Below are 10,550 nucleotides of genomic sequence, written 5' to 3' on the forward strand. Positions count from 1 at the left end.
CACAAGGCATGGGTTCAATTTTTTGCAGAAAATCCTAGTTTTTATACTTCATCGAAAGCTAAAACTGTCAGTACAGACATCTCGGTTGAAGGGAAAAGTAAAGGTATAATGGGTACAATTTTCAAGGATATTAAGATATTGGATATTGTGCCCCTAGTAGAAACTAATATATAGGCAAAACTAGATATACCGGCAAATTTAGAGAATGTACATGTTACTAATGTTGAGGACAATAGTCCTCCGGATTAGAATGTACAAGTTGAGGACACAGTTCCTAAGGAGGAACCTACAATTACTGATACTACACCAAGTGGCAAAGCTACCGGTGCAAGAGAGGAAGTCATAAAAGTTAAATTATCAGAGGAGAAGAGAGAGGAATCTGGTAGGGAACCGGTAGTGAGCCCATCATTGTTGTCAATTGACACCTCGTAGGTTGAATAGAAAAGCATAATTGAGATGATTTCTACTAACTTATGATAATGGCTGCAAAGAAAATGAGGAAGGAAGGATCTATGGACAAAGGAGTTATTGATCAGTCTATCCCTTTTTTGCATAGACTTGTCCCAGAGTGCAAATTTGAAAAACGAGCAAGCCCATCCGACAAGCTTAAGATAGTCACAGAGCACATTTCTAAGGACTTTAAATCTCTATAGTAGATATCAAACCGACAGGAATTAGAGAGGTTTACATAAGATAAAAGACCTACATTTGATTAGATGATTGAGTCAGAGAAGAAGGAGATAAATGATAAGTTGGAGTTGATTGATAATGCATTGAGGTAGTGTACTAATATTTACAGGGTATGTTCTAACATAGCTTTACTTACTACAAAGACAAATAAAGGGATCAAGGATATTCAAGAGAAGATTGTAGGTATAGTCAATTATTTTAATGGTTCAAATTCCTTGACTACATCTATTGATGGTCAGATTTTGGTTTTGGAAGCCCAAGTTTTAGCTCTTGAGAGGGGAAAAAGATAAAATTTTAAGGAGAGTTGGAGGTCTTAGAGGATTGCTGAGTCCCTAGTTGGATTCATAAAGTGTACATCAGAAAGAGTGTATTGATATGGTTGGTAGGCCCACATCAGTAGAAGTTAATGATAAAGAGTCTTAATGGACTTGTATCTATTTCCGACACTTTCAAATCTGGTTGGGATACCTATATAGAGATTTTGGAGAAAGCTTATCTGGAAATTTTCAAGTATATTTAGCTCTAGTTATATATTTTGGGACATATTATTTGTACAAGCTTTCATTTTTCATCCCAGTTATTGGTATTTTTGGCATTGATGTCAAAGGGGGAGGTATAGGTGAAAAATATTTAAGAGATATGGATGTATGGAATATTTTGTTCAGATGATGATCTCAGATGGATATTAAGCTTAGGGGGAGCAGGCTCATGATGAAACCGACATATGGAAACCATGATCATTTTTCACATGAGTGTTGCCATCAATGCCAAAGTGGGAGATTGTTGGCAATTGACACTCAATTTATTGGTTTTAATATGTTGTCATTGATGGCAACATGTTTCGGGTTCATATTTTGGTTTGGTTGCGTATCGGTAGACACTTCACTGGCACCGACACTAGCAGGTTTCTTCACCGATTGGAAGGAATTCTTTGGTTATCGACATTGCAGGCTAACATGGTTTACATTCAGGTCATAGGTATTGGAGGTCAACATCATTTGGGAGATCCGACATTGGCAATTGATTTTGATATTCATATATTTATGTTATTGAGCTGACTTATATATTCATTTTGTAATTATCTTTGTAAGCCAACATAAGGCATGAAAGTTTGTAAGGGTATATAGGTCAGCTAATTAGATCATTTTGTAATATGAAAGAGCGAGGAGAGATATGTGAGAGATATTTGTAATGTGAGGAATGAAGATTATGTAAGAGGGTATTCTGGTAAGGGTTTAGGGTCTTAAACCAGAATAGACAGAGCTTAATCGGAACTGTATTCAGGCATAGAAGATGCTATAATTGCAGTTCAATCATTTCTCCAAATTGTAGTCTAGATTTGTATGTAGTGAGTGAGACTCCTTTTGTGATTGAGCAGTGTGCTCTAGGCTATAAGCCTTCCTACAAGTGCATGCCCCTACATTTTGTAATATCTCTTCATATGGCCAGTGGACTGATATTGTGGGTCACAAATCCCACCGTGGTTTTTCCTCTTTGAGGTTTTCCACGTATAACTCTTTGTGTTATGATATTTATTTGTGTGATTGGCTTATTGTTTTCTTTACTTCTTTCAATTCTATATGTACTGGTATACTAGTTGGTGAATGCATGTTTTAATAAGGTTAAAATTGATCATTTTGGTAGAAGACTGATTCACCCCCCCTTCTTAGTGTTCTTGGATTCCAACACTTTTTCCTCTCAATCTTATCCCACCTTCTTTCAATCCTATCCTTTCATTCATCTTTGATCATGGCCATCTATTTTGGGCCCCTCTATTATATAAATTGGAGTCTCCACTCTACACAAATGATCCATCTTTTGAGTATTCTAATGTTGTTCATTTGAGATAAAATTCGTCCATCCTACCCTTATTATGTCCAAATTTCATCACACTTAATCATCTAAATCCGAATCCAATTGTTGTGTAGTGGAGATAAATCCACATCCATCATCACAAGGAGCAAATCAAGTGGAGCATTGGGCACACACCACTTCAAGCTCGATCGAAGGAGGAAAATAAAAGACATAAAAGGTTATTTGTATGTTTTGAGTGATTTTATTGTTTCATAATTTTTTTATGCAACTAACCTTCTCACCATTTTCTCCACTTCATTTTGGCATGTCTAGTGGGACCCATAGTCCCTTAAATTTAACATTTTTGGTGAAGTTTTTGTGAGGGGTTTTTGCAGGTCACGAATCGACATCTCCACCTCGATTCTATGTCTCTGTCTGTCCATCGACATCTGCACTCTCAAAATGATGTCTCTGTTCTATTGAATTCTTAGGCTAACTGTGTTTTTTGTAGAATCTATAGTTCATCATCTTTGTATGTACATCAACATCTGCGCTTTGATTTTGTCTCTTGCACTCGACCCAATCGATGTCTCTGGGTTAATTTTTTTCCTTCTGTGCAAAGTTTTTAGTTTTAGCAGAAATATAACTTAAAACTGAGAAAAAAATCATATATTGCCATAAAAACATAAAAATATTTCCTGTATTTAGTTCTTATTTCTATAAACCAAGCATTTTCCACTTTTCTTTAAATTACTACAAATTTTGTTTTTTTGGAACTAACTGATTTTTTTTAGGTGTTTTTTTTCAATGTCTATGCAGATGTTCTAACATCTGTGCCAGACTTTCAATGTCTTCGCTACTTTTTTGTCATTTTCTATTTTCCTTATTACTATAAAATTTTGACTTTTTGAGTTGACTATTTTTTTCGTAGGAGTTGAATCAATGTCTGCATCTGCATTTTATTATCTCTGCAGTGACTAGTTTGTTTCATATTTTTGCTAATCCTTTTGATTTTGCAGCTTTCTTTTTCTTTCCAAAGACCAGAATCATAATTCTACTAATCATTTACTACAGGACGAATGTCAAAGAAATTGTGGTTTTTTGAATCTAACCGTTTTATCTTAGATTAAGTCACATTTTATCCATTTGGTGCTTAAAACGAACAGTTATTTTTTGTAATTGTTGTGCTTGCACATTTGTAGGGTGGACCCACCATTACACCAAGTATCCTCTTCCCTCACCTTCATGAACCTTGGGTGAAAGAGAAAGGTGATTAACAACACCCACCTTTTATTTTAGTACAGAATCACCTCTTGAGGTCCTCATCACCCCATGGGAGTGTTTCGAAATTGAGGCATGTTGGAGATATCATCTCTTCTAGTAGGTATCAAGCAATGTTTTTTGAGCTGCTATACAAATGTATTGGTTACACCGTTGGAGTGCTAAGTGAATTTGGCTATGTGAAGGCCCTCTTTGCACTAATAAGCTTAGTTAGAGTCTTAAGTGGCTTTCTTCACGGATTCATTATGGACTGGTGTCCCTCTGAAAATTACCAAACACCATGTTTTACTGGCCCAAATCCTAATTTTCTTATTGGTGCAGGAGGTTGGCCCTCCGAAGCTGCCCCACATTGTACTATTCAAAGTAGAGATAGATGTCCCCCGGTTTATAAGATCTCAGAATCTTCAGAGTATGAGATTCTGGTATGCCAAAGAAGTGAGTGGCATGCAAGGGGGATCCAGTGCTATCAAATCTATATCTATCCAATTCATTTAACTATATGGAGAAATCCAAGTGGGGACTCAACAAGTAGAATCCTCTTTCCAACCTAGGTAGTGCATTCTTTCACGTGTTTTCTATTGTACATACTAGTGAATTTTGTCAAATCAAGGTAATTTGGAGCCACACCTTCACACTTATTTTGACCATCACCTTGGCCAACATGTATTCATTGCTTGATATCTCTTACTGAGTCAACAAATTCAACTTTTAAAAAAATTGACCAAAACCCATCAAAATTTACTTCATCATTGTCAAACTGAGTTTCACCATCTCTGCCTCTATTTCATCATCTGCATTTCCTAAGGATTGATGAATAATGATGAATAGTAAATACTCAATAGATACTGAGAGGGGGAGGGTGAATCAGTATGGACAAAAACTTCTTTAACAACTTTAATCAACAAAGACTGCACTAACTGGTAAACAACATCACTGATCTAAATCAAGACAATACTGGTAAAACATAGTGACTGTGAAAGTCATAAACTGGTAACACTTAGATCTTCACAAAACCTAATATCTCATATCCACTTCACCCATATGCTTAAAACCTAATATTCCATTTCCACTTCACCCATATGCTTAAATAGGTAATACATCAGAAATATAATGACCACTGGATCAACATGCATTACCGCTTAACAGAAAACACTAAAGCATCACATGAAAAAGCATCACACATAACACAGTCATTTTTCACATGGAAACCCAACTGGGAAAAACCACGGTGGGGATGAATACCCATTAGTTGTTCTTGAACTCTTCTGAAGTCAACTCTGTTAGGAGCCTAGTTTGGTTAAGGACTTTACAACAGGTTTTGCTAGGAACCAATCCTACTAGGGATCACCCGGTTAAGGGATGGCTAAAAACCCGTTTAAAGGTTAGAACCCTATTAAAGGTTACCTTGCAAGAGGATTTGAAGAACTCAATCATTTTGTGTCACCTTGTTAAAGGATTTATAAAAAGCCTATTAAAGTTACCCAGTAAAGGGATTTTCCAACTGTTGAAATGATTAGAAATCAACAGGTAATACACTGATCTGATAACAACACTCAATGCTAAGGCAGATCCACTTCAGTTCTTATACTTTTGCAATCACACTCTACAGATCTCTACTCACTGCTTTGGTCTGGCAAGAATCAAGTATCTCTTCATTTGGATACACATAAAATTTTCCAACAACTTCACAATGCAAATCATCATCGACCTTATAGACAACAATTAGGTCGGTAGCCACAACCTAAAACCCTAAGCATCTAGGTTATCAATACAGTTGGTCCAATCCTGACCATTTAATCACATTTCATAGAGTAAAACAATCTTGAACAAATTTCAAGACGTTCTCCATCGTTCATTCTTCACCACTTCTGGAAGCTGATAACCCATCACGAGCTCTCCACCATGTACTAAGATTTTGCACATTCCCGAGGTGGACAGAATCCATCTTCTTCATGCAAGATCCTCAAGAAGATTTTTCATGTGCACAAGGGTAACGTGGCAACACGATCTCATCTTCATTTCAATTCTAACTCATCATAGGATGTCATCAGTCAAATCACACAAACTTAGAACCCATCAACCACAAACCCCAATACAAACTTTCTTTATACCGGTTCACATATCGGTTCTCTTTCTACATGTACCAGTTCATTCCATCATACCGGTTCACCTTTTCACATATACCGGTTCACATTATCATACCAGTTCACTTGCCAGTTTGCTTACTTCAATATACCAGTTCATACTTCAACATATTGATATCAATGACAACATACAAAACTATAATGTCATCATACTCTGCACATATGCCAACAATCTCCCCCTTCGGCATTGATGGCAATACACAAAGATATCTCTACATCTTCACATCTTCTCTCAATCTCTTCCATATTATTTGTCTTCAATACTGTAGATATCTTCTTTGCTTCACATCTTCTCCCCCTTTGACAACAATGCCAAAGTGGAGGCATAAACATCCATGATCTACTATGTTGCTCCCCCTAACGAGTAGCATCCTTCAACACATCAATCCTAAAAAATACTTGTCAATGCAATACCTGACTGATGTGGAGCACATACCTTTAGTTCACCTCTTGAAGGGGCAGCACCCTTAATTCACCTCTTAAATAGGTAAATGTATCCTTCAGTAGAGGCTTAGTGAATATGTCTGCTAACTACTCCTTACTAGAAACATGTTCCAATACAACCTCTTTATTCTGCACTTTCTCCCTCAATAAATGATACTTGAGCTTAAAATGCTTGGTTCTAGCATGCAATACCAGGTTCTTGGAAATATTAATTGCACTTGTGTTATCACAAAATATATTCACCAGTTCAGATACAGAGACTTTGAAACCACTTAATACATGCTTCATCCAAATTGTCTTAGTGTAGTTCATAAATGCTGCTACATATTCTGCTTCTATTGTGGACTAAGAGATACAACTCTTCTGCTTACTCATCCATGAGACTAGTCTACCACCAAGAAAGAATGTACCACTAGTTGTGCTGTTTCGATCATTCACATTACCAGCCCAATCAGCATCGGTAAACACTTTGAGATTGAAATCATTACTATATGGATACCACAATCCATAATCTATAGTTCCCTTCAGATATCTAAGAGTCCTCTTGACTGTTACCAAGTGGGATTCTCTTGGACTTTTCTAAAAATGTGCAGCAATGCCCACTTCATGTGCTATGTTTGGTCTGTTGTGTACTACATAGTGCAACTTACCAATCATTGACCGGTAATCTTTCTCATTCACCAACGTTGAGTCATCCTCTTTTGACAATTTACAACCGGTCATCATTGGTGTACCAACCAGTTTGCTTTTTTCCATGCCAAAGGTCTTCAACACATTTTTGACATACTTGGATTCAGTGATAAAGATACCATCTTTCATTTGTTGAATCTGAAGTCCAATGAAGAACTTAATCTCTCTGATTAGTGACATATCAAATTCCTTCTACATCTCATCTGCAAACGCATGGCTCATTTTGTCATTTCCACCAAAAATTACATCATCAAAAAACACTTCACAGAAATGAATCTGATCTCCTTCTGACTTCAAATAGATATTGCTATCTTCACTTGTTCTTTCAAATCCAATCATCACAAGATGTGAGTGTAAGCATTCATACCATGCTCTAGGTGCTTGTTTCAATCCATACAAGGCTTTATGTAGCCTACACATCATATCACTGTCTTCTGATAGGCCAAACCCATATGGTTGCTCTATATACACTCCCTCTTCAAGTATTCCATTCAGGAATGCAGATTTTACATCCATCTGATACACTTTGAATCCCTTAAAGGCTGCATATGCAAGTAGCATTCTAACTCCTTCCAATCTAGCTACTGGAGCAAAGGTTTCTCCATAGTCTTCTCCTTCTTCATCTTCTGATTCATCATCAGTGACACCTTCATCATTTGCAACAAGATAGTTTCTCTTGTTTCCTCCTTTGAACAGTTGACAATGATGTGTCCTATCCTATTGCAAGAAAAACATTTCAAAGGGATCTTACCTCTGTATTTTCCAGTTCCCTAAGGAAGTCTCTTGGCTATAAGAGCTTCAAATTCCATCAGGATCTCCTCATCATCCATATCTCTTCTTTGTCTAGGTTCATAGCTGGTACTAGCTTCTTTACCCTTTCTAGATAGTGCAGTAGATGCTTTAAAGGCTGAATTAGTCTTCTGAACACTACCATCATAACTGTTTAGCTCATATGCGGTCAACTTAGCAATAATAGAATCTAGGGACACCTTTGTCTTGTCAATAGATATCAACTCCTAAATAGCGGCAACCCTTATTGCATAGACTAGTGATAAGGTTATCAAAACTTTGCTAACAATAGTGGAATCATCCATTGTACCTCCTACACTCTTGATGTCTCTAACAACAGTTTTAATCCTTATCCCATATTGTTGAATGGTCTCTCCTTCAACCATCCACATGTCTTCAAAATTTCTTCTAAGGCTTTCTTCCTTAGCTTGCTTCACATGCTCATCATCGCCATAAATAGATTCCAGAGTATCCCATACATCTTTGGGATTTTCTTTGTCATGAACATCTATAAACTCAATATCAGATAGACTACTAATAAGAGCTTCCATGACTTTCCCATTCTCCTAAATTTCTCTTCTTTAATCATCGGTGAGAGTACCAGTAGGAACAACATTAGTATTCTCAACATAGTTCCAGTGTTGAGCACCCATGCTTTTAATGTATATCTTCATTCTATATTTCCATATCTTAAAGTTATCTTTGTTGAACTTATGACCTTCCCTCTTCATCATTAGAATAGGATATTTTCCTCAAGCGGTTAAGCTTATAACACAAAGGACCTGGAGGACTGCTTTGATACCAATTGATAGATAGTGATGAATAGTAAGTACTCAACAGATACTGAGAGGGGGGGATGAATCAGTATGGACAAAAACTTCTTTAACAACTTTAATCAACAAAGACTGCACTAACTAGTAAACAACATCACCAATCTAAATCAAGACAATACCGGTAAAACACAACGACTGTGAAAGTCATAAATCGGTAACACTTAGATCTTCACAAAACCTAATATCTCATTTCCACTTCACCCATATGCTTAAAACCTAATATTCCATTTCCACTTCACCCATATGCTTAAACAGGTAATACATCAAAAATATAATAACCACTGGATCAGCATGCATTACCGCTTAATAGAAAACACTAAAGCATCACACATAACACAGTCATTTTTCACGTGGAAACCCAACTGGGAAAAACCACGGTGGGGATGAATACCCACAAGTTGTTCTTGAACTCTTCTTAAGTCCTCTCTATTAGGAACCTAGTCCGGTTAAGGACTTTACAACATGTTCTGCTAGGAACTGATCCTGCTAGGGATCACCCGGTTAAAGGTTAGAACCCTGTTAAAGGTTACCTCGCAAGAGGATTTGAAGAACTCAATGATTTTGAGTCACCCTGTTAAAGGATTTACAAAAAGCTTGTTAAAGCTACCCGGTAAAGGGATTTCCCAACTATTGAAATAATTAGAAGTCAACAGGTAATACACTAATCTAATAACAACACTCAATGCTAAGGCAGATCCACTTCAGTTCTTATACTTCTGCAATCACACTCCGCATATCTCTACTCACTGCTCCGGTTTGGAAAGAATCAAGTATCTCTTCACTTGGATACACACATAATATTTGCCAACAACTTCACAATGCAAATCATCATTGACCTTATAGACAACAATTAGGCCAGTAGCCAAAACCTAAAACCCTAAGCATCTAGGTTATCAATACAGTTGGTCCAATCCTGACTGTTTAATCACATTGCATAGAGTAAAACAATCTTGAACAACTTTTAAGACATTCTCCATCGTCCGTTATTCACCGCTTTTGAAAGCTGATAACCCATCATGTGCTCTCCACCATTTACTAAGATTTTGCACATTCTCGAGGTGGATAGAATCAATCTTCTTCATGCAAGATCCTAAAGAAGATTCTTGATGTGCACAAGGATAACATGGCAATGCAATCTCATTTTCATTTCAATGCTAACTCATCACAGGATGTCATCAGTCGAATCACATAGAATTAGAATGCATCAACCAGAAACCCCGATACAAACTTTCCATATACCGGTTCACATACCAGTTCATTCCATCATACCAGGTCACCTTTTCACATATACCGGTTCACATCATCATACCGGTTCACTTGCTAGTTTGCTTACTTCAATATACCGGTTCATACTTCAGCATATTGACATCAATGACAACATACAAAACTGTGATGTCATCATACTCTGCACATATGCCGACAAGGATCACCATCTTCACCTGAATTTTGCCATTTTCGACTCTGTTTTACCATCTTCACCTAATCTAAATTCTCACTCAATTTCCATTCATGCAACATAAAAAAAAGTCTCTCAAGCATCCCAAAAGGTCTATTCATCATCAAGTCAAGAAAAAGAAGCTTACTCCCAAGGGAATAATTGAGCACTAAATATTTTTGTATAATAATCGTGAACTTCTACTAGAACAGTGGATATTCCTTCACAAGTATCGTGACGTTGTCCATGGCTTTACCAATGAGTTCAAACTAGAGCCTCTCAAAATGTTAGCCCGTAACCAAAGACTGGTCTTGTCTCAATCCATCAACAGAAACCATTGTATCTCGTTGTCTCATCAACCCCAATCCACCCATCACCTATCCATAATTGGTCACTTCTCATCTCTTTTTGACCATATTCTCCCACAATCATTTTATCCCATCCCTAAGG

Source organism: Cryptomeria japonica, chromosome 6 (assembly GCF_030272615.1).
Source record: "Cryptomeria japonica chromosome 6, Sugi_1.0, whole genome shotgun sequence".
NCBI lineage: Eukaryota > Viridiplantae > Streptophyta > Pinopsida > Cupressales > Cupressaceae > Cryptomeria > Cryptomeria japonica.